This window comes from Etheostoma spectabile, chromosome 10, assembly GCF_008692095.1.
Source record: "Etheostoma spectabile isolate EspeVRDwgs_2016 chromosome 10, UIUC_Espe_1.0, whole genome shotgun sequence".
Lineage (NCBI taxonomy): Eukaryota > Metazoa > Chordata > Actinopteri > Perciformes > Percidae > Etheostoma > Etheostoma spectabile.
In genome coordinates, this window is record NC_045742.1 from 4,389,046 (window position 1) to 4,413,916 (window position 24,871).

The 24,871-nt window shown below is 40.7% G+C and overlaps 1 protein-coding gene across 3 annotated transcripts in view; it reads right to left on the reverse strand.

The window, feature by feature from the left end:
- The window catches only part of fat2 (FAT atypical cadherin 2), a 119,443-nt gene extending 114,665 nt beyond the window's left edge, over positions 1-4,778 (reverse strand). For all 3 annotated transcript variants that reach the window (XR_004333767.1, XM_032527591.1, XM_032527592.1), the window contains exon 1: positions 4,523-4,778. The gene's annotated coding sequence lies outside the window, so the exon portion shown is untranslated. The remainder of the gene's footprint in view (positions 1-4,522) is intronic.
- Between the last annotated feature and the right edge of the window lie 20,093 nt (positions 4,779-24,871).

Sequence of the window (24,871 nt, forward strand, 5' to 3'; positions counted from 1 at the left end):
GTAAATTGTCAGCAGTTATTTGAGCTGTCTGCGACCTGTGAAACATCTTGCGCTATTCTCTGTCTGCACAATGCAGAGCGGGATAGGGGGGCGTTGAGCTAGGACTCCTAGTTATAGTATCCAATATAATAGTATAATATAGTAATTAAAGATTGCTTTGCTGTATTCGGCATGAACGCATTAGTTAAATTACTAAACTAAACTGTTTATTTCTTCAAAATGCCATCTGCAGAAACTCAGACGCCTTTTCAGGAGCATAATTTTCGATCAGACCTCCAGGATTATGTAAAGGTGGTGATACGATGTTAACCCCTGCCTGGAAGGGTCCAGGGGTTGGGGTTAGTGCATGACCTCCTCTAACTCTCACCCACATAGCATGAAGCCAGGACATGGAGGCCTTTAACTGGAGCTGAGTGGTTATAATGGGATGGGCCTGGAGGTACTTAACCCTTTCAGGACCACAGCATGCTGTGATGAAACCCTGAGAACACAGTGAGTGTTTTAAATAAATACAAATAAAAACTTCCAAACACAGCAATTTCAACAAAATTTGGGGGCATAATTACACATAACCTAATGGGTGGGGTCCAAAAAAGACAAAAGATATGTTTAACTGCTTCACATTGCTTATTTTACTATTTTCTATTTAATACTGCTGTGATCAACTATGCTATACAATAGCCATACCATGCTTAAGTATAGGGGCAATGTCTAAGGATGGATAATATAGGCTACATAAAAAATCCTCTATCACAATACATTTCATATTTTTATATTTCATATTACAATATTTAGATTTGTGTTCTGGAAAATCCTTCAGGCTACTCTCTATGTATAAAATAGCCAGACAGGTGTGTCGGTTTTTGCCTAATCCAGCCAATTAAATACCTCAGGTGCTGCATCATATTGTTGTAAAATTCATATAAAAAACAATATTGCTGTTACAGGTTAGGATAATAAAAAATGGATGCCTTGGTGTAAATGGTATGAGAAAATCTCTGACTGTAGATAAATGTCCAATATGTCGTATTACTCTGGCAGCAATAGGAGTATGTATAAAGGAACAAAGAGATTATATGAATGTATTATAAAAACATGCTATTTTTTTCTTTTTTTAAGCCTAAACTGTAGTGTACTAAAATAAATTTTTTTTTTTTCAACAGATAAGTACAACTCATAGTCATCAAATCTGGGCCATCAAAGATTTTGAATATCCGAGGTCACAAATGTTTAAAATATGAACTGATCTGTTCCAAATGAAGCTTTTTATCTCAGTAAAGTGGCCCCTCCCCGCCTTAAAACCTTTACTGCCCCGGCATCTGTAAAAGTTAGTTTGGTGCACGGCTGTGGGCACTCGTAAAAATCCAGGGTGACATCATGGAAAGGTTCTGGGGACTAGATTTAAAAATGTGGGAAACACTAGGAGAATTAAAACTTAATTATCCGTTTAAGCCCTTTACTCTACTGTACTGTAGTTTTGCAGTATTTGTTCTGGGCCGCTCTGAGAGAGCTGCAGCCGGCTGAGTTAGGGCATTAAGGGTAAAAGGTTGAGTGGAGGGATCGGGGGTGTCCTTTAAAGTCAAACTGGCCCCACCCCCACTTTCAAAGGGTCACTCAAGCAACAAAGTAAATACCACAATTACAGGGAGGGTCAGAAATGCCTCAGCAGCATTGTATTTTAGCAGAAAACTGAAAGCAGCACAACTGAGTTTCTCTGTTTATCGCAAGTAATACCGTTATAGCGATATTCAACAATGTTATTGCATGCCGCCTATTTTTCTCATATCGTGCAGCCCTTTTTTTCCAATTAGGGTGCATTTCATTTAATTTTCCTCTAGAATAACACTTTTTTAGATGATGATCTATAGTTTTCAGTCTTTCCTTCGGATACACGGCAGCAACCTACGTGTGGCAGAGCCACTTCAGCTATATTTGTCAGCTCGCTCGCTAAGGTCTACTATTTTACATCTACTGACAGTTCCACGCACACCCGGCATAGCATCAGCTGTATCTTTGGACTTATTAAAAAAATCATATTGAAAACTACATTTTTAAACAAGCTTCTGACTGACCTGTCTCGCACTTTTTTTACATTGTAATTTAATTAGGGCTCGAGCGCCGACGGCAGCATTAATTCTGGTGACATGTAGGTATTTTAAGGGATTTGGGAATAGGTGCACAAAATAGCTCTTTAGCGCCCCCTACAAAATAAAAAGAAATTGAGCCCCTGCAGTACGTTTGACGTAGACTAACGAATCTTTGTACACACGTGAAGCATGTAAAGACGTACAAAAATCATCACTGGAGCCATACCCTAAACCCAACAGGAAGTCAAAATTAGTGTGATTTTGGTCATTTCCATGTGTCGTACTTTAACAAACTCCTTTCATCCGATCAACTTCAAATTTGGTCGTAGGGCTTGTGTCGGTACCTGATCTGTGCCTGCATGCTCTGTCCTGCGCTTGTGCAGATGATGTTTTGAAGATTTATGACACCACACAATGTGATCCACGCTCGTAGTTGTAGCAGTCTGCCGTAAGCCTCCACCGGGAAGGTCAAGGTGCTGTATTTTAACAAACTCCTCCTAGAGATTTCATCCGATGGACTGATGACATTTGGTCTTTAACATCTAAAGACGTTAAAGATGAAAATGTATTAAAAGAAAAACTTTCTGTCAACTGGTGTGGGCATGATGTGGCGGCCATTTTGAGCATTTATTGATGAACGAAGAGTCTAGGCCTAAAGACATCTTGTCTTGGCCAAAACTGACTTTTGGTCATATCGCCCCCCCCCCTCTGGCAACAGGAAATCAGCCTTACATGACAAACATCATCTGATTTACATGAAACTTAGGTGGGGGCTACATGTGATACCGAGATGGGTCCTATACTTTAACAACGTCCACTTACTCAGGCCACGCCCCTTTTATAACGTTTGAACCGTTTAAGGAAGAGTACTGTGTGAGATATCATTGAACTCAGCAGAGAGTGCAAGGTGGTGAGAGGGCCCGTCCAACGCTGCTTGCAACTTTAATTGTGTTTTGTGTTTTTTATCATGTATCATGTCAGTGTTTAATGTAAAGCACTTTGTGATTTTTATCTGAACTAAGCATTATGGAATATGAATACTTTTATATTCTTTTTTAACTTTAATTAATTTCCTAACTACCCTGAATGACCTTCTGCAGCTTATAGTCAGTCAAACAATAAAACAGTCAAGATGCCAACAACGTAATTGCAGGGTACTATGAGGGTAACATTCATTTATGCTTTATGACGGGCAGTTCCATCCATCCTACAAGTCTAGACTTTATTTCAAATACTCCAAACAGCCGTGGTCCTAGAGTTGTCGTTAATGAGGCTCATCTTTTGACAAAGTGCCCAATAGCTCATTGAAAAAGCTCTCAGTCCAGACTGAATGGTTTGCACATGCTTGACTGTAATATGTCAACGTTCCTGCGGACAATGTATTCATGACAAAAACTTTACATGATCCAAAAATTAAACTAAATCCTACTTTAACAAGGTATACTTATCATAGATATGGCATTTCTCCAGGGTCGTCAAAAACAATTATGTGCCTAGATGCCTTATAATCAAAACACAATACAGCCTGAGGCAACTTTCAGGTCAAGTAAGGTTGCGGAACATGAGCATTTCTCTTTCCACACCGTTAACGAAACAACCACCTGTGTGTCGCTTTCCATTATAGAAAGTTACCTTTACAGAAATGGATTGGTCAGTCCTTAACGTTAACGTTATCTTGGCACTCATCGCCATGCTATCTGGCCTCAACGGGAAGTGACAGGATTCAATACACTTTAAACAGGAGAGAACACCTCCTGATCTGAAACTGCAGAAGATGTGGGTACATGCGTTGTCATTGCTTCACAAATATGATTGAGCAATTCCACACCACACAGAAGAAATCGGCTCCAGGAGAAAACTAAGAGAAGGGAGGGACGCTTTCACCAAAGTCAAGAGCTCGGCCACATGAATCGACATGCCTCAGTTGCTTCTCTTTACCTCTCGTCCTCTCCCATTCAAACGCTCCGAGCTGAAACTGTCAGAAAGGCCATGTTTACACATCCTTTTTCGAAACCACGCACACAGCCACACACACACACATTCACTTTTCTTTTCTCTGAGAGAACTTAAATTCCTTGATTGATTGATTTTAAAATCTCTCTTTGGCACCATTTGGTGCTCTGAACACATTCTAAAGCATCAGGAGGAACATCATGCGCATATTTTAACTGCATGATTTTAACTGGAACATTAACATGATTTAACAAGCGTTACGTGCAAAAAAAACTAATAATTTCCCAGCATTGCTTTCATGTGTTGCAAAAAAAGTTTAGTTCGTCTTCTGAGGCAATCTTACTCTGTTTATACACACTCATGGGCTGTGTTTAGTAATAGTGATAATAAATAGAGGCTTTATACACCACAATAAACAGCACAACACAACAGTTTGAGATAGAATGAAACAGCATGCATGGTGAACAACGAGGACAACTTACCTCAGGTCAGGTTAGGCAACTCTTCTTGGAATATCCGTCTCTTTTTTCTTCCTTCACACTTCAGGAACTTTAAAAATCCTTTGACAGGACGGCAGCAACCAGTGTACTCCCATAGCGGTTTGAGAGTCAATGAAGAAAATAAAAGGAGTGAAGATACGGTAAGAAACCCACATACAGAGCTGTAGGAGTGTGTTTCAACAGCTGAAACACTGCCGCTAACTTCAAGTTACAAAGGCTCTGAACCAGAGAGCTGCTGAGACACCTCAACACACCCTCAGGAGCTCCATCTCCACCCACTTCTCACACTGTCCCTCCTCTCTTACACACACACAACACACACACACACACACACACACACACACACACACACACACACACACACACACACACACACACACACACACACACACACACACAACACACCATTTGCCCAGATTGTGGACCCCCCCCCCAATCCCCTTCCCTCTCTTGCCTGTGGGTTCAGGCCTTGGGCCAGGACTGTGCATCATTGTTTGTGTGTGTGTGTGTGTGTGTGTGTGTGTGTGTGTGTGTGTGAGTGAGTGAGTGAGTGAGTGAGTGAGTGGGTGAGCGAGCATGTTGATTTTGCAGATCTCTCAGCATAGGCGTAAATTTTGGGGGGATGCAGGGGATTTGGGAGTCAATTTCACTGTTGGTAACGTGACCGGGACGGAATAGAGCATAGAAATCAATGGGAGCGGGACGGAGTAATGTGTGTTTTGAGTGTGAGAAGATCTCCGTCGGGAATTACGTAATGAAATGGCCTAGGCCTGCAGGTAATGCATGTGTAGTGTAGCCTAAATTTCCGAGGCAACCTTAGTGATTTGACCACAATTAACCAAAGGCACACACGGGACTATTATCATGGGCTTGGGATGGGATGGCAGTGACAACTGATTCCTGTGTCACCCTAAGCAAATATCTCAATTCAGCAACTTTGAATAATGCTTACGTTTAAGCTCAGAAGAATGGGCCAATGCTAGTCTCTGGAAAAATTGTCGCTACTGAAGAGTCCATCATGTTTTTTTAATCCTCCGTGTCCTCCTTGGCTACTAGCAACTGTGTGGTGGAGGTAGTGCGCGATCACTGAAGGCTTGTATCATGTGGACACACTGACAGTTTTGTTGTAACTTAGAATTCCTCATGGGGGGCAACAGAAGTAGCACAAATAGCTTTAACTTAAAAGGTCCCATGGCATGAAAATGTCACTTTATGAGTTTTTTGTAATATTACATTAATATGAGTTCCCCCAGCCTGCCTATGGCCCCCCAGTGGCTAGAAATGACGATAGGTGTAAACCGAGCCCTGGGTATCCTGCTCTGCCTTTAAGAAAATGAAAGTTCGGATGGGCTGATCTGGAGAATTTGACCCACCCATGAGAGAGAGACATCATGGCTTTCAAACGAGCAAAGTGGCAGTTGGTCAAGGCCACACCCGCACCCTCCACCTTGCACCCCTGCCCCCTCGGCTCTAGTGGCTTTAAATCTGCACCAAGGCTGAATTTTGGGAAAGACTTCAGATACAGTATTAGGGGACCACTAAGGTCTATATAAAAGAGACTTCAGATACAGTATTAGGGGACCACTAAGGTCTATATAAAAGAGACTTCAGATACAGTATTAGGGGACCACTAAGGTCTATATAAAAGACTTCAGATACAGTATTAGGGGACCACCAAGGCCTATATAAAAGCATCCAAAGAGCACCATGTCATGGGATCTTTAAGAACTTTAAATAGGGCACCCTGGTAGCTACGTGTGCCCCATGTAGAAAGGCTCAGTCCTTACCGCAGCGGCCCAGGGTTTGAATCCGGAGCTGTGCCCCTTTGCCGCACGTCTTTCCTCTCTCTCTACCCCCTTTCTTGTCTACAACTGTCCTATCAATTAAAGGACGAAATGCCCCCCATAACAATCTCAAAAAACAAAACAAAAAAGAAACAAACAGGTGAAAAACCCCTTGGCCTCACTGGAGCCCAATGTGACCTCTCTAAGAAAAGCAGCACATTCTCCTATTTGCAATGACAGAAGCAGAAAAGGTTTTTGTTTGATTATCAATTAATTGATTAATCGCCCATTAGTTTTAACTCCGACAAACCCCAAATTTTCAGTATGTAGGGCATCTTTGACTAAATATGTTTTGGTTTTTAATTAGTTAATTTATGAACTGCAGGCTGAAGTGGAAACCCCTTGCATCGTGCTTTGCTGACCAGTCTTGGTTAAGCATGAAGGCTTAGTGTGTTGCTGTTGTTAAAACACAAACAGAAATGAGTGGGAGCATAATGCGGGCGATGGTGGCGTCTAATCTATAGTACGTGACTGAATTAAGGTGGCAGTTATTTCTATCTTATCAAGATTTAGAGAGCGAAGAATTGCAAAATCCCTGACAGACCTGAGGCACAGATTACAGTGGCCTGTGAGTAACAAAAGACAAAAAGTCAGTTGATATCTAACTGGAGCAGGGATCCAGCACATTTACTGTATAGAGCGGTAAATCATTGTGATGAATACTGGAATAATATTGATTTCTCAACTTTTTTTGGCTGTTTAATATATATGAATATACTTTTTATTATCTGTTCTCCCTTTTTTGAATGTATATATATATATATATATATATATATATAATATATATATATATAATAGAGTAACAATTTATTGAACTGCCAGATTTGTTTAACAAGGGTTCAGTGGGACGTTCAGGGTGACAAAGACGTTAACCCTCTGAGCTAATGTGTGTAAACTACAATGAAACTTAAAAATTGTCTTTAGTGAAAAGTGGACTATCCCTTTAAAGCTGGAACAGAAGGAGAGCGGAAGCTTCCCTGAGGCCCGATGCCCAGTACTTCTAGGCCAAGTTAGAGAGACCTGATGAGACAGAGGAGAGAGAGAGAGAGAGAACACATGGACCTGTGGAGAGAGAGAGAGCGAGAGAGAGAGAGAAGGGGGGGGGGAGGACAGAGGGGCTAAAAAGGAGGTGATGGGGAGAAAAGCGGCAAGGAGGTGAAGCTCAATAGAGGGAAGAAGACAGAAAAAGAAACATGTCATGGGAGGGTGATGACAGAAAAGAGGTGAGAAAAGGAGGATGACGACGGTAAACAACATGTGAAGCAAAGACAAATGTAAGGAGCTGGAGGGAGGGAGTTACAAAGGAATGAAAACAAAGAAAAGGAGGATGTGGTGTTTGAGAGTAGATATGAAGAGGCGGAAGAGGGACAACAAGGAAACAGAAAGTGGTGGAATTAATCAGAAAATGGCTTTGTGAGATGCAAAGAGATGGACAAAGAGGCACAGGGTGGTGATAAAGGGGAGAGGGAGAAAGATGAACAGTGAGAGGAGAAAAAGGACGGAGGGATGGTCCAGAAATAAACACCAACAGAAGGTGGGCATGCAGCCACCGGCAGCAGGTGAACCTTAGCAAAGAGCAGGAGAGCCTGGAGGAAATGAAAGCTGAAATCCACGGTCTCATGCTGTTCGATCCATACTGCTCAACATTTACATTTGCACTCATTCAGCTCATGCTTCTGTCCTGACTGACACACTGGAACTAAATGTCTCAGCAGATTTTGGTGTTGGGCCCTCAGATTTAAAGACTTCTGACTCGTGGTATTGTTCAATATAACGGTCATGCAAGGACAACGCTATTAGGAAAGAGAAAACACAGACCGATTTTTTTTAAATCCACAGGCAAAGGAAATACTTTTTTTTTTTTTTTTTTAATTCAGAGCAAATTGGCTTTAAAGGTGCCCTGCCACACAAACCCCTTTTTACTTTTCTGAAATCTGTTAGGTTTGTGTGAAAATGAACTGCTCCCTCCTCTGTCAGCTCTAGCCACTAAAAAGACATAAGAGGAGAAATCAGGCCAATCACAACAGCTGGTCAGTCTGATGTCATGTTGCCTGAGCTCATTAATATTCATGAGCTTGTTCAGTTGCGATGGGTAGAAGATACTGATAGCCAGGCTCTCACTGGCTAGGTATTAGCCAATCAGAGTCAAGCAGCTGAGCTCGTTGAATATTAATGAAAACTGGCCCATATGGAGCCTAATGTTCCTGCAGGCTTTCTATACCACGCTAGAATGGCTTGAAACAAGGTAACCAAGGCATTTTTTCCACAAAAATGAAGAAAAAAAATCTTCAGAAAAAAACTTCATACATAAAGTAATGAAATACGTGTGGCAAGGCAACTTTAAATGGCAAACGTTTCTGTGCATTTCTGTTTTGTCTTTCTTAGGAAAGTTATCTTTACTGCCTGAGCTCTTCTAAGTTAACCCTCCTGTTGTCCTTGGGTCAAACCTAACCTATTTCCTAAAAGTTTCCATATCAGAAATTTGTGTTTCTATCAACCAAAATGTCCAAACCAATTACGTGGATGGTTCCATACGACGCTTTATCCAAGTAAAATAACAGATCAGTTCACTCCTTTCTTTGAATTTGGGTGTTTTATTCAATTTATGGACTTTGAAAAAAAAAAGAAATGGTAAAAGAACGTTAAAGTAAGTGACAAAAATAATAGAAAAAGCTTTAAAAATGTTGGCGGGGACAAGGACTTAAAAAAGCGCTGAAGAAAATTGACAAAAACATTGTAAAAGGGAAGAAAAAAATGCGGAAATAAGTGACAAAAACATGAAAAGGGGGGAGGGGGGTTTAATTTGGACAAAGAAAAACAAAAACTGAATACTGTACACTGAATACACTTATATCTGCCAACAACTATACTGCGCTATACATCATCTGTTAGATGTCGCTGAGGTTGGAGAGAAGTTTTACCAACGCATTTTGCCCTACTAAATACAAATTGTGTAATAATCTTGTTTTTTATTTAGATTATTTTATCTTTTATCACCTTAAATGTTTGATAGGACAGCGAAAGGGGACAGAGGGGGCAGACATGCAGGAAATCTTCACAGGTTGGACTCAAACCCTGGACCCCTGCTTTGAGGCATAAACCTCTCAGTATACAGTATGTGCGCGTGCTCCACCCCTTGTTCCAACCCGGCTACCAAATTGTGTAATACTGTACCCAAGTACAAACCATTTTGTAAGTTTACAAACTGATTCCTACCCTCCAGGCAGGCAGACAGTATTATGGTTGCAGATTGTATTACATACTACCTCCAGAAGGAAGCTTGCTTTCAAAAGGTAATTGGACCCAAAATGTCCCTGTATCTTATGCTTGTTAGTTGTCAGTTACATTGTTGTCCGTGTAAAGTTATGAGAAACACTCTTTCTTCATGCTGTCCAGACTTGGCAAGACAAGGTCTGCTGTTAATGTGTCACTTTTTTTTGCTAAACTAACCAGCAACTCTGAAGAGTGTTGAGTGTCAACCAATGTAAATGGACTGTATTTATACAACGCTTCTCTAGTATTAATGACTACTCAAAGCACTTTCACATAGTTGCCCAAAGACATTTCGAAATGGGACTACAGGGCCAGGGATCGAACCACCGACCTTCCGATTGGTATAAGACCACTCTACCACGTGAACTACAGCCGCCCTACAACCTACAGCGTAGTGAAAAACAAAAACTAGGTCTGAGTACCCAACTTCAATACATTTTAGGCACCGACAAATTGCTTCCATAGGAGTTTAAGCAGGTTTCCCAAAGTCAAATTTAAGGCTTTTTAAACCCTTTTTTAGAGCATTATGAATGAAATTTATCACAACATCAACTAATTCAGTTTTTTGCACTTCACCACTTGAAGAATAAAATCAGTTTTATGTCTGTGGTACAATCCGAAAGAGACTTGCAGCCATAACACGAAAGCTGATTGGCTGCAATATAAGTTGCATGATGGTCTTATTTGTATTCTTAATACAGCAAAATTATATTTGGACTATTGAAAGAAACAAGTGCAACCCCACATGCCTCTTATCCCCGCCTCTCTGGAGCTCCCGCTGTAGCCTGGAGGGCAGCTGTGTCGGCCCCCCAGGGACTGCCGGTAGATTTTTTTTGGTTCATAAATTGTATCTGTATTCATGAATCTGTAGGATATTCCTACAGACATTCCCGCAATCTTACGTTGCAACGTCTGCTGTGTTAGTATATTGTCAGCTTATTATCAGCAGTTATCATTCAGTAGTGTGGATGCGCATGTCGTTATACGTAAGGTTATAGTAAGCGCTCTTGGTGTGGACGGGCCTAAGTAATTGACACTTACTAACTAGCTATGGTAATTTGTTAAATGTAATGTTATGACAGACAAATTTAAAGAATGCAACTGGCGCCCACAACCAGACAGAGTGTAGCAACCCATCATCTGAGGTACTCAGTGCGAAGGCAGGGTCAGCTCTGAGTTTATCGGTTCAGCTATATCCTGTTCATGTGTCACCCTGTCACATCCAGATTGACAGATACTGAAAGGAAAACTGCCGTCACATGTTGACCAAAGCAGTTTGCAGTAATGGAGTGTGGCTGCAGGGCCTTGAATAGTCTTCAGCTGACTTTTTTCAAAACGTGTCATCAGTGTGTCTGTCAAAAATTTCACTTTGTCACTCTCTCCCCACAGAAGTGATGAGGAATGTGGGGCCATGAGAAGGCCAAAGGACAAAGTAAGTTAACAGTCTGAACTAGATCTGCAAAGACTAGCCTGACTGATTAGTTGTCAACTATTAAAGTGCTCATGTTCAGGTTCATAATTGTATTAAAAGGATATATCAGAATAGGTTTACATATTTTTGTTGTACTGCACATTGCTGCAGCTCCTCTTTTCACCCTGTGTGTTGAGCTCTCTTTTTTAGCTCCAGAGTGAGGCATCTCTCTTCTGTGAAAGTCTTTTTTCCACCCGGGAAACAAATTCCGCTCTCTGGCTTGAAAGTTCTGTATGTTAAGACCCACTCATCACCCCGACCACCTCCCTCCGCAGTCAGCCGTATTCTCATTCAGCAGCAGTCAATGTGGTGGGCACAGCAACAACAGCAACAACAACAACAACAACAACAACAACAACAACAACAACAACAAGAAAACGTGGACATCATACAAACTACAGTGCTTAACTTTGCGTAGATTTTCAAACGTATGGTTCATGAGAATGGCCTGATTTCATTACATTGACCAAATGAGCTTGTCTATCAAATATGTTGTTCCATAGCTTCCGGCACAGTATATTTTAGTTCCTGTTCAACTGTAAATTCCCATGAGATTCGGACTGATTCAGACTGATAAAGATCAGAGCAACGTTGAACCTGAATTCCTTCTAACAAAAAGCATATCATGATATTTATGGTGCGTGAACTTGGCCTTTTAATAGTCCCGCTTCTACATTGTTTTGCTGAACAATAAACTAAAATGAAATTCACTGATAAAAAACAGAAGGACCAACTGGCTAATTTAAACAGGTAGATCCTCCAAACCCACCTCACCATACCTAAAAAACAAAAGCACATTAAGCAATAAAAAGTTGCATGACACACTGTTTCTCCATTTCTGTAACCTCCCCCACTCCCTGAGGGTTGTAAAGTAGTGACCACCACTGAGGTAGGTTTGATTTACAGTGTTTGCCCCCATCTCACTTAAAGCAAAGATAAGGATCATACAGGCAGCAGCAGGCTGAAGTGTTCTTGTTCTACCAACATAAAGAGGAAGATCTCTGGAGCCACCATTCATTCATGGAAAACATGAATTTTTCCGTTTCTTTAAAAACTGACCCAACTTCTGCACAAACCGTGGTTTGAATTAAGACACAATAATATTTTTTCCTATTTACCTGCCAGCTTCTTGGCCTAATGTTAGTTAGTATCCAGATTTAGTCAGTGAAATTTTAAATCAATTTTACCCACGCTTTCCATTATAGAACAGAAACTCATTCATAAGCTGGATTCCCTCACTTGCTCACTAAAATACTGTTCATTTTATTTAAAACGTTGCATAATGTAGAGAAAATTTATATTTTTAGTTGTTTTTTCATATTTTTTCACTGGATTCTTTTCTAATCTGGGAACCCGTGAAAGATTTCCATGGACTTGAGGGTTTTTCCTGCATCAGAATGGGCCTTTGGCTGGGGGGGCACATGTGAAGCAGCGGTCTGGGGGTTCTGAGAGTCAAAGACTTAATCTCCTCCATTCTGATACATTTTTAGGCACAGATTTAGGTTGAAAACGTCTTTATTATGTCAAGAAAAACAAAAGATTCTGTAACTTTTTCCCAAGAACCACATTTTGCTCCAAAGTTTAAAAAAATCAAGGAGTGACTTAAACAAAGTAACCGCTATTATTGTTGTAGAAAATTTGTGAACTAATACAATAGGGTTATGAATACAAAACGTTTTGAAGTGTAATGTCTAATTTGAAATACATTTTAAAGGCTGAGAAGGATGAGGGAGGGCAAACAGGGGCAATGTTGTTGAGATGGAAAAAGGTCATTTATAGCAGGTTCTTGTCCGGCGTAACAGAGGAAATGTAGGCCATGGTGGCGTACGATGTGACCGAGGGGAAGTATGTAGAAGATTAAGAGGGGACCGAGCACCGAACCCTGGGGGACACCTTAAAAGGATAATTATATTCAATTTGCACACTTGCGTGCACTTGTTACTACTTGTGTTTGACATTTGTATTAGAGCGAAACGTTTTTACCGCGTGGCTTTGTTTGTGTACTGCTGCTGTGACATGCAAATGTCCCCCCAGGGATAAATAAAATATATTATCTGAAACATCAAATACTGTACAGTATAATGCACACTTAAGTAAAGTATACTAAGTGAGGAAAAAAGAAATGGGGGGAGTGAATAGAGGATAGACAGAGGCATGCTGGGACAGATTGTAACCTGGTTCCTCCGAATGGAAACACTGTGAATGCTACAGTAGGGGAAAGGTTACATACCGAGAATAAAAAGAAACAAAATAATTCCTTCACCTATGCAAATATGTTTATGCTAGCGCATTCCCACTCGCCTTAAGATAAATGGATTTTCTCACTACTAATATTAGCATACAAGTTTTTATTTGTACTGTATTTTGTATGTGAGGTTTGTCATGTGATTGTCTGTGTACTTGTGTTTTTGACCCTCCTTTGTTCTATGGATTGATTGTGTGATAGGCAGCTGTAATCATCTGCAAACTGAATGGATATCTGAGAACACAGGCAGATCCACAATCATCAATGTGTAAACACATCTTCTGTGAGGATTGGGTTTACGTGTATACACAGTCAAATGTGGCATGATTGTTTTTCATAAAGCATTGATTTGAGAATTGTACTTAACACTCATACAGCTACAGTGTTTACACTGGGAGCTGGTCTGTACAATCAGTCTTTTTGCTTTTGGCCACAAGTGACAGCTGGGTAAGGAGGGTGGAAGCCAACAAATACATAAATACTTACATTTGTTTTCAAAAAGAAAATTTTCTGCGCATCCAGACAGCATCATAAGACATGCATCCTCAAATAGATAATAGTACTTTATTTAGGGACTGTTGTGTAGCAGTTGCAACACGTAAATGTATTCACTGCCATTTTATAATGGTATGTAATGGTATGTATGTAGTAACTGGGATTTGGGGTGTTATTTTGTGTCTCTGGTGCTTCCACACACGTACAAACTTGGAATAACAACCATCCATGCTATTTTGAGTGAGATACGGATTCTGAAAGTATCCTACCTTCAGTCTACGGGTGAGCTGGTCAGAGTCGGCAGAGCAGTCATCGGTCAAAACATTGGTGCGCCAGCGGAGAAATGCACTGTGATTTAATTTATGTTCTCACTGACCAAACCTTAGTGACAGATGTGTATTATTACAGGGTTTTGTGTTGATCTGGGTTTGTCGCTGTGTGCTATTATTAAATTGAAATGGTGCTATAGAGGAAGGTTGGTAGATCTACTCTGCAGGCTTATCAGATTCCTCCCTTTAGTTTGTTTCAATCTGAAACAAAGAAACTCTTTCAGGTGTCATGTTTTTTTTCCAACATGACTTCACGTAAACATACACCCCTACTTTATTAAGCCAAGTGGTGTGTTATCTGCATGCATTTTGAGCTATCCGCATGTATGTCTACATTATATTAAACGGGAGTAAAACACACACGCCCCTAGCCGTGTTATCACCACTTGCACCGTTATAGTTATTTGCCGTGTTATCGCAAGAAGAAAGCTACGGTTGAGTTTAGGAAAAGAAGAACTGGTTGGGTTTAATAAAAGTTGGTTTTAGTAAAAAAAAAGAAACCGACGGTTGAGTTTAGCAAACGTGACAAGCAGGACACAAAGGAAACGTGCTACGCAAGACGAGATCCCCGGTCTCCTGGGTGAAAGTCCTGTTTTATACACATCCACCACCTCGACCAATCTCCTCATGTGGAATTTCGCCCTTTCCTTCTCCTCGCTACGCCGTAAATTCACACGCTATCGCATGGTAATGTAAGTCAATGGACAAGCGCTGTTGATAAACACATTAAAAAGAGAGCATGCGTCTTGATAAAACGCCAATAATGGCATATGAATTGGCGAGCCATACACACGCCATTTCATGAGATCAGTCCGTTTTTTCTTTACTCATCACCAACCCACACTTCAGCCACCTGGATATCACGGTTACATTTTCAGTCTGGAATTCCACAGAGAAGGTGCAAAATGTTCTTCAGTTGATACTTTGCAAAGTCTGCTTCTCGCTCTTAAGGGCCAAGGTTGAAGGCTGATAATCTGTTTGATATAAAATGTTTACTTTCTAACATAATTGTATGCTCAAATCCCAACATTAAATTATTTTCCTGAAAGTGAAACAGTATTCAAATTCATGGTCACATTGAATTATATGAATTAGTTTGATTGTAACTAATAAAGACGCTTAAATGATAACTTATTTAATATAAGACTGGCCCCAGCAGGGGGCAGGGCCTTAATGTCAGGCATCATACTGATTTTAATCTTGCAAGTTATAAATAAAAAGAGTGTGTTTTAGGGAGAACTGTAATACAGATGGTTAACATCTAGATATCAGAGCTTTCCACATTACCCCTCGCAATAAGAACTCAGCTCAGCAAAATAAAACAAAGGATGTGTTTTCTGATCTTCTCCCCTCTGCTTTTGCTTTATTGTCACAATGCAGACTCCCTACTGAAATTAGGTGCACGGCACAGTTTAAAAAGCTCAAACACAACAAACACCACCATTATTATTCCTTTACAGGGCTCCAGACTAACTTTCTGCCTTGGTTGCACTGGTGCGCCTAACTTTTTAATTTAGGTGCAGCCACATTTTTTTTTTCTTTCAATTTCAAGGTCAGCCTTTTTAAATCACGCTCCATATACATACATTTATATATATATATATATATAAAGTAAATTATTTTAAACAAGAAAAAGGTGTAGGTAAATATTTTTTTATTTTAACCCTTTCAACTATACTGTATATAAAAATAGAAATATTTCATAAAAATTAATAATAAATGTTTGAAGTGCTTCACTGAGCTGCGGAACTGAAACAAAATGCTCTGCGTTGGTATTTGACTGGTCATGCTTGTTCTTCATGATGGCGCCTGTCTGTTTACGCAAACTCTACTGTCTTTATATCATATCTTTCTAATAAAATGTCTGTACACTTACCAAGTTTGTAATGCTTCGGTTTACATTGGGGACCCTCATTATGCTACTGTTGAAGTGCGGTGCTATTTTGAGCCTTGTCAGTGATATAAATAGAAATTATCCGACGCCCTGAAAGCTAGCGTTAGCAGCTAGCGACCGGTTTGTGGTAGCGTTGTTCAAGCTACAGACACATTCGATTAGCATGAAAACAGTTCCCAAAGAACGATTGACTCGGTACACATATGTTATTAAACCCTAGATTAATTTTGCACTTTGTCCTTTAAGATTTACCTGAGATGATAGGTAAGACTTTCATCAATCTAGATTTAGAGAGGACCAGTAAAGATTTGATTTGCCAACAAAACAAGCTGTCTACACAACATACTGTTACTGCAAATGCATTATACATTATTACCTACAGCATTTACACATCCCGCACACCAGTAGAGCATCATTGTCATTTATTTGTAGGGGTTTGGGTCCACCTGATCCAATTTCCACTCGACTTCTTGCGCTGTTTTGCTCCCCCACCAACTCCTGAGGGAAATATCTGGCCCTGTACCTGCTAGTCATTATATTAATGTGTATCAGTAAGGCTATCAAAATGAGTTCCTAAGAATTTAATAAACCACGTTTTTTTAAATTTTATTTTTAATATATTATCCGACACAAAAAAAAAACTAAAGAAGCAAAATCTTGAGTATTTGGTTTGTTTCCTCCAATACTTTCATATTGGAGTGCAACCTCTAGTGGTCATGAGATGGGCTTTAGGCCGGCAGGCTTGTTTACATTCCCACCACATATGCACAGGAACACTAATGAACTGTATTTTGATCAATAGTTCTAATATTAGTTAATATTGTTTTCAAGGGTAGTATCACATGTGTTATGATTTTTATTGATCTGTTTTTCTGTGTTCCAGTAAGTTTGATTTTCTTCTTTTTCCCTTAACCCGCCGTTATTAGTGAAATAATATGCGCGCACACACACACGCACGCGCACACGCACACACACACGCACACGCACACACACACACACTGCAGTAGGCTGTCTCTTTACAGGCAGTGAGGCGGCATTGGGTCACAAAAATATTTAACGATGAATTATGGGAACATGCTAAAACCGGCAGAACAGAGGGAGTGGAGAAAGATGAAAGTATTTGGTCGATAGCAGGCAGACAGGCAACCAGAAACATACGGGAGAGGGAGACAGATGGACGAGCGGACGGAGAGACAGCGTGTTGTGTATATTAGTGGAGCATGACTGTGTCCGAACCAGCAGATCTGCTCCTGTTGCCTGGGACCTGCTGGGGGAACGCACACACACTCGCACACACACAGAGTTTATCAGTTATTGTCCCATTTTGAAGTGTGACACAATGTCTTTGGGACAACTGTCTCCATTCACAGTGGCAAAACCAAATACAAGAGGGAGAAGTCAACCTTGAGGCTATTTCATTGTGACGTCAAACTCTGAAACTGTGAACTATCCCTGATGCTCCTCCTCTGATTAAAACGATACCCGAAGAAATCGTGCATCTCTTCATATTTGGCTGAGGGGCTGCCCGCAGGATTCATTTGCTTGTTTTTGGCAACACTTCAGATATTTTGCTTCAGATTTGCTTTAAAGACAAAAAGATAGTCACTTTCCCTACATAATTTCTTCATTGTTGTAATATCATATTACAACCATTCCCCTGTTTCACTCCTCCTTAAATCTGCCTTTTCTTACTCCGTCACGCACACACCATCTTGGCCATTTGGTGGTTGTAATGTATTGATGAACAGATGCTTGTGTTGTTCTTTTTTTTGTACATGTACACTGCTGTATTGTTACTGTAATTGTATTTTTCTTTCTTTTTATTGAAGCCAAAAACCCTTTAGTGTCATCAGTCAACTCTTCATCCTCATATCAGAACCCATTATCCCTTTAATTACTCAAGGTTAGCACATCGTCACACGGCAATCTAAAGTACATAATAAATACAAAGAATGTGGTGCTGCATGTAGCTGAGCTCTTGTTGTTTGATACTAGCTACTCTGGTTTTACAGACTGTACTTTTCCTTCGCCACATGTGTTATCAAGCGGCGAAACGGCTTTGCGCCGGCCGTTCCATTGATTTCGTACAAGGAGAGTGACTAGAGGTGCGCTGCGCCAGCCGATTCGCACTATGGTCAAAGTTCAATTTTGACCCAGTTGCCGCTGGCCTTTTGAAAGCACAACCAATGAGATAACAGCTGTCGTTACCTAGCAACAGGAAGTAGCTACCTTGCCCCCCTTGATGATGAATACCTGCACTGCGCTTTGCTCTGCGCCCTACCCAAGGGGGTAAGCCTCCCCTCTCTAAGCATAGCTCCCTATGGCACCATTGTGATGTTACCAAGCCAACGCCCGTCGTTAGCATTCCATGACTTCCATTCATTTTGACGTCACTTTCACAGCGAATAAATTTACATCTGAAGCGTTTAAAGACTATTTGTCCGTGGTTTATTTCTAAAGAAACACAACAATGTATAAAAGGCTCTATTACCTTGTAGTTCACGTTATGGCTCCGTAGCAGACTGCCGCACAGTAGAAGAATCACCGTATAGTACAGGGTAAGCTCACAGATAGTTTGACCTTACATTAGCTGTTTAGGTTTAACTACTTATGTTAACTAGTATTTTAGTTAGCAATTATTAGCCTGTGCCTATGTTATCTCTAACATATACCTACGCTCTCTGTCTCTGCTGATTGGGAAGGATTGCGATTTCTCTTGCACATCTACCAGAAGAGTTCCAACTTTTAGACGGGTTGCTCACATCACATCTACGTCGTCAGGCTCAGTAACGCCTAGCCATCACCGGAAAAGGGCTTCTAATATCTCCGTCCAGAACAACGGGATCTGGCGGTCCTTTTCTTTAACTGTCTAAGGCCCTACCTAGCGGCGCGCAGAGAGCAAATTGCTTTTCATGTGTAGGCAGCTTTAGGCTCGTTGGAATGATTTAAAATTTCCTGTAAAGGTGGAATTTCACTTTAGAGAGATGTAATTTTGGGTTGCAACAGGCAATCCGTAAATACAGCCTTCCCCAAAGATGAATAATCAGCTTTTCTTAGTGAAATGAGTGTCATTGTGTGGAGAAAAGCTCAGATTGGACAAGTTGGTTCTGAGCCCCAGAGCTCAGAGACAATCAACAGTAAGTGTTTTGGCAATATGGCTTTTTCGGGCATGACTGGTTTGTTCAAACCTGTTAAGTTATGGGAGCTGTCTGCTTGACATGATGAAAGAAAGTGATTTAGCACGTTTCCTTGATCTTCACTCAGTCAACTTCCTCGTGTTACTGTGTGTGTTGTATTTATATAACTCTCTCCTTTTTCAGTTTTCTTCAGATGGCTCTTTATAATCTTTTACTCTCTCCCAGCATTCTTTCCCTGATCCCCTTTACACCTACATTAAAACAGGTAGTTTCAACCATGATTACAAAAAAAAACTTGCATATTTCCACCTCAATCCATGCATTTGGTTTTTATGTTAATAAGTCCAGGTTTTAAATCATCCATTTCTACTTTAACCCCAAAAACAATTAAGATGAATTTAAAATTTGCTTTTGGTGCCCAGAGCATTAAAAACACGTCAGCAGCATGTGTTTTCAGGGGCAGCATGCACCCTATAACTGGATGTTTTTGGAACTACACTCTTCTGAATTCTGCACCACATTTCTTTGTAAATTCCCTCTTTTAAAGCGCCCGTATTCTGCTCATTTTCAGGTTCATAATTGTATTCTGAGCTTGTACCAGAATGGGTTTATATGGTTTCATTTTCAAAAAACACCATCTTTTTGTTATACTGCACATTGCTGCGGATCCATTTTTCACCCTGTGTGTTTGGGTCTCTGTTTTAGCTCCAGAGTGAGACCTAAAAAAATAGTGCAGCGCTTGTTGAAAATGTGGAACGGGCCAATTTCTTAGCCGGTGGTATTGCTGCTTGTAGAATTCATCAAAACCAAATTGTACCCCAAAATGACTTACAGCAGGACCCCAAACCACTTCATATGCATATCCCCTGTACACCCTACTACTGACTTACCCCTAACTTATGTGGAGTAATCAGACTTTAGCCTCATGGATTCATGGCAGTGCGCTACCCACCCGGCCCCTTATGAGAGCTGATCAGCACATACTGTATCTGCATCCATCAACCACCAGAACCGGACTGGACGCACGCACGCACGCACGCACGCACGCACCTGCAATTTATAGAGAGAAAAAAAGTAATACATTGCAAAATATCGCAATATGTGGTTAATAATGTTGTCAGCATTTTAACCATGTTTAATCTATAAAAGTTTAATAAAGTCAGGCACCGAAATAAGACACTGGAATTTTAGTTATTATTTGGCGTTGTTGCTAACGTTTACGTCAGCCCCGCTGTTGGCACCGCGTTTCGCTATCCAACCCTAATCCAGACACAAGCTTTCAAAGACAGACTTTCATACTTTCAACAGAAGAGAGAGGAGAAAATGTGCATTATTTTCAAATGAAAAACATCCACATTTCCATAGTTTCTCCTTACAACAGAGCTATTGTTGTGCTTACAAAATGATAAGGTACTTTACAAAATGATGATTATGATGATTATTAAAACGGTAACACAGACTATACAGGCCTCAGGGCCATACAAGCTTCAACGTAACTTACTCACCCACTTCATCGGATCTCACACACTTTTATCTCTTCTTGCATTTTCCCCCCGCTTTGAAAGCGCGCGCGCACACACACACACACACAACACACACACACACACACACACACACACACACACACACACACACACACACACACACACACACACACACACACACACACACACACACACACACACACACACACACACACACACACACACAGGGTGTAGTTATTATATCAATCATTTAGGTGCCACCCTAATACTGCCACACCTCTCACTTTCTCTGCATCAGAGCTTTGTGTCTCCAACATGGTGAAATCCGACAAAGTCATCCGTGTATGAGACAGATCATTTTGGACATCATAATATGACCCAAGTGTTGTCTTTTCATGGTTTTACAGGCTGCATTACAGTAAAATTATGTCATTTCCTGAACTTGTCGAGCGGTTTTATTTGCCTTCACCCACTTATTCATTCTATCAACATTATTGAAGATTATCAAAAATCTCATTGTGTAAATTTTTTCCTAAAAAGCACCTAAAGTCAAACCTACAATATCGTGCATGCGCAATCACATACAACACATTGTCACTCCCATGTCGTAAAATGCGAACGCTTGATCAGGTGCCTTTGTAGTTGTTACTGACGTTGCTAAAGGAGACCTTTAGCTCGTGGGTGGGCTCACGGTTCTGTGACATGCGGCAATAACGAGACAGTTAAGGACACACGCAGGACACGAACCCCGCTCTCCTGGGTGAAAGTCCTGCGTTTGACCCATCCAGCCCCCCGACCAACCTCCCTAAGCGGAATTTCCCCCTTACATACTACTCGCTAAACCCCGTCTAGATGCTACTCTCCCCAGTACGTTCTACAATTTTGGCGAGGGTCTTCTGGAGTTTGGAGCTTCGCGGGGGCGGGCCGACACAGACACACACAGCCTTCCAAAAGAAAGCACAATGAAATTAAATAACCGATCATTAACCGTTGACCGACAAGCAGGTAACGGAGTCTCAGTTCACCGTCCTGGGGCCTCTGACACACTGACAGCAGACAGCTGTTGGCTTGTACCGGTTGATGTTCTGTGCATCGTCGGACACTTGCAACCACTTTCCCGAGAGCGCTTGCGAGACAGACAAGTCCACAGCAGCCGGTGGCGTTAATGTCCGAGCCTGTCTCCACCGCCTCCACCTGCAGGTTGTCAACTGTGTGGTTTGGAATAAAAGGGAGAAAACCGGAATCCGAGTAGCACGTGGGATATCGCTCATATACGGTCTTTTTTTGACGGTGCCTTGCATTTCCTCTTTCTTTCTCTCCGTCAGGTGTCCCACCTCCCCACACAAAGACACTGACAAGAGGGCTCACTCCTCGTTACGCTAAGGAACCGAGACTGGTCATCCAGTCCACTTTGGTAGAGAGAGAGAGAAGGAAAACGAACAAGCATGCAAATGGAAACTATGGCGGCCCAAAATATTATCAAGCTCATTTGTTTTGTTTTTTTAATCGTGCAATTAATTGACTTATTGAATATCAGTAAGGTAAATACTTAGTATTTAAGGACTTGAACTGAGTGGAAAAATATTTGGATGTCCCTACTAGGACTGTGGGATTTGAAGTAAATATCACAGGTTTCCTAAATTGTTGTTATAAAAAAAAAAAAAAAAAAAAAAAAAAAAACTGAGTACATAAATAATATAATACTGCAAACCTCAAAACCAAAACCCATCTCACACACACACACACACACACACACACACACACACACACACACACACACACACACACACACACAACACACACACACACCACACACACACCACTTCCTGCCCTTCCATCTCCTCTGGTTCCCATCGGTGTGAGCGGTAATAAAACAAAGTTAATCTGGTGAGTTATGCCGACAGTTTAAATGCAGATCACACGACACGACCCATCCTTCTCTCCTCGACACCTCCTGTCAAGGTGACTTAATGCAGAACCAAAATCAACTCATTTAGCTTCAGCTTGTTGTTGCTGCTTGGCAGGGATGGACCCGCCCTCACATTAATCACACCAATAACACAACACCATCTGTATGAAATGACAAGGTGATTTATTTAGAGCTCCAAAGATTAATCCATTAGTTCTCAACTATTCAATTAACCGCCAACTACTTTGATAAATCGATTAAATCGGTCTGAAACACTTATTCATGAATAAAATTAAGATTCCATTTCTTTAATTTGAATGTTTTCTAGTTTCTTCTCACCTCGGTGTCAGTAAACTGAATATCTTTGAGTGGTGGACAAAACTAGACATTTGAGGACATCCGGTTTGGCTTTGGGAATCACTGATTCACATGACATTTTATAGACCAAACAATTAATCATGAAAATAAATCGACAATGACAATAACCAATAGATTTATGAACTCCGTGTTCTTTGTCAGTGTGGTCCCTACTAGGGACTACTCGTTTTTTCCACAATATCAACTGGAGCGATAACCATTTCGCGTAAGGCTGCACTATATTGCAATAGACACTGAAGGATGTGTTACTTGAAAGAAAATATCAGCAGAAAACTACTTTTTTTAAAAGGTAACTGTCATTCTTTTTAAGTGGTGCCTTTTATAGTAAACTCAATCTAGTAGACTCAAGAACGGTTTCTTTCCAAAAACCATAACCACTCTGAACTTATATGCACTGACTTCATTTCCCAGCCTACCCCCAACCCCCGGACTTTCTTCTTCCCACCTACTGTGCGATAGATAATACTTTAGAAGACACTGGAATCCTGTGTAATTTCGTTGTTGTACAATATTTAAATTTGTATCACTTTGACAACTGGAAATTTTGTGCAATTTCATTACAGTGCAATATTTAATATTAACTGTGCACCTTGCCCTTTTTTTCCTTCTACACTACTTATATTTTAGATTTCTTGTTGACACTGTAAAGGAGTTGCTTCAATCTTGTTGCACAGGTATTGCACATGTGTATAATGACAATAAAGGCATGCTGTTCTATCTATTCTATCTTCAGTGTGTTCAAGCTGTGCCTTTTATACTCAATGTGTTCAATAAAATAATGTTGGAAAAGGTTTTCTTTTACTTGTTTAAAATTCAACAAGCAATCTGTTGTATTTTAGCAGAATAGTGATAGCAGCAGAGCTGAATACACTTCAATTTCTGTTAATGGCAAGTAATATCGTTATATAGCAAGTAATATTGTTATTGTGACATTTAACAGCTTATGGCATAGTTCTATTGTCCCACTAGAAACAATAGAACTCTGGACCTCTTGTCCAAAGGCATCCTGTCCACACAGGGATTGTGAGGAGGTGGACTCAGGAGGCTGAGGAGGCACTGCAGGACTGCTTTGAGTCTAAAGACTGGGACATGCTCTGTGAGCCATCTGGGGAGGACATCAATAACATGACTGACTGCATCACAGAAAAAATTCAATTCTGTGAAAACAGCACCATGCCTCCCGGACTGTACACTGCCTTCCCAACAACAAGCCATGGGTCACCAGAGACCTGAAGGTTCTTCTAAATGAGAAGAAGAAAGCTTTCAGGTCAGGGGGCAGACATGAGAAAAGTACAACACAAACCACGGGAGAAACCAAGGGGGTCCAAGGACTCATAAAGGAGGAAGCTATAGGCCAAACTTGAGGAAAACAGGGTAGTGTGTGTGTGTGTGTGTGTGTACAAGTGTGGTCAAATGAGTTACATTAGGCTGCAAGTAAGAAACTTTGAAATATATTTTTATTTGAGGTATCTTTGCATCTTTGAAAGTGTAGTTTTTAGAAAGGTTAGCATTAGAGGAAAGACACCCAATACTTTAAGCTTTTTCTTTGTTAAAGTCTCTGCAACTAATTTACTTGACTTCATCTGCAACATTATGTTGTATAATTGCAGTTTTGAAGAATAAATGTTCTCAAAACCATGTTCCTTTCTCTTTAAAAAAATACATTTAGCAGTTTGGCTTTCCTTGGTGTCTATGTAACCTGTTCTGAAAAGGTTCTATTATAATTTATATATTGTGTTATATCTTAAACGCAAGAGGCTGCAATGTATATCGCAATATGGATTTTAGGCCATATCGCCCATACTGACAAAAAGAAACCTGATCACCACCATTGCTAACACAGCCCACAAAAGGTGTATCCTGAGGACCAAA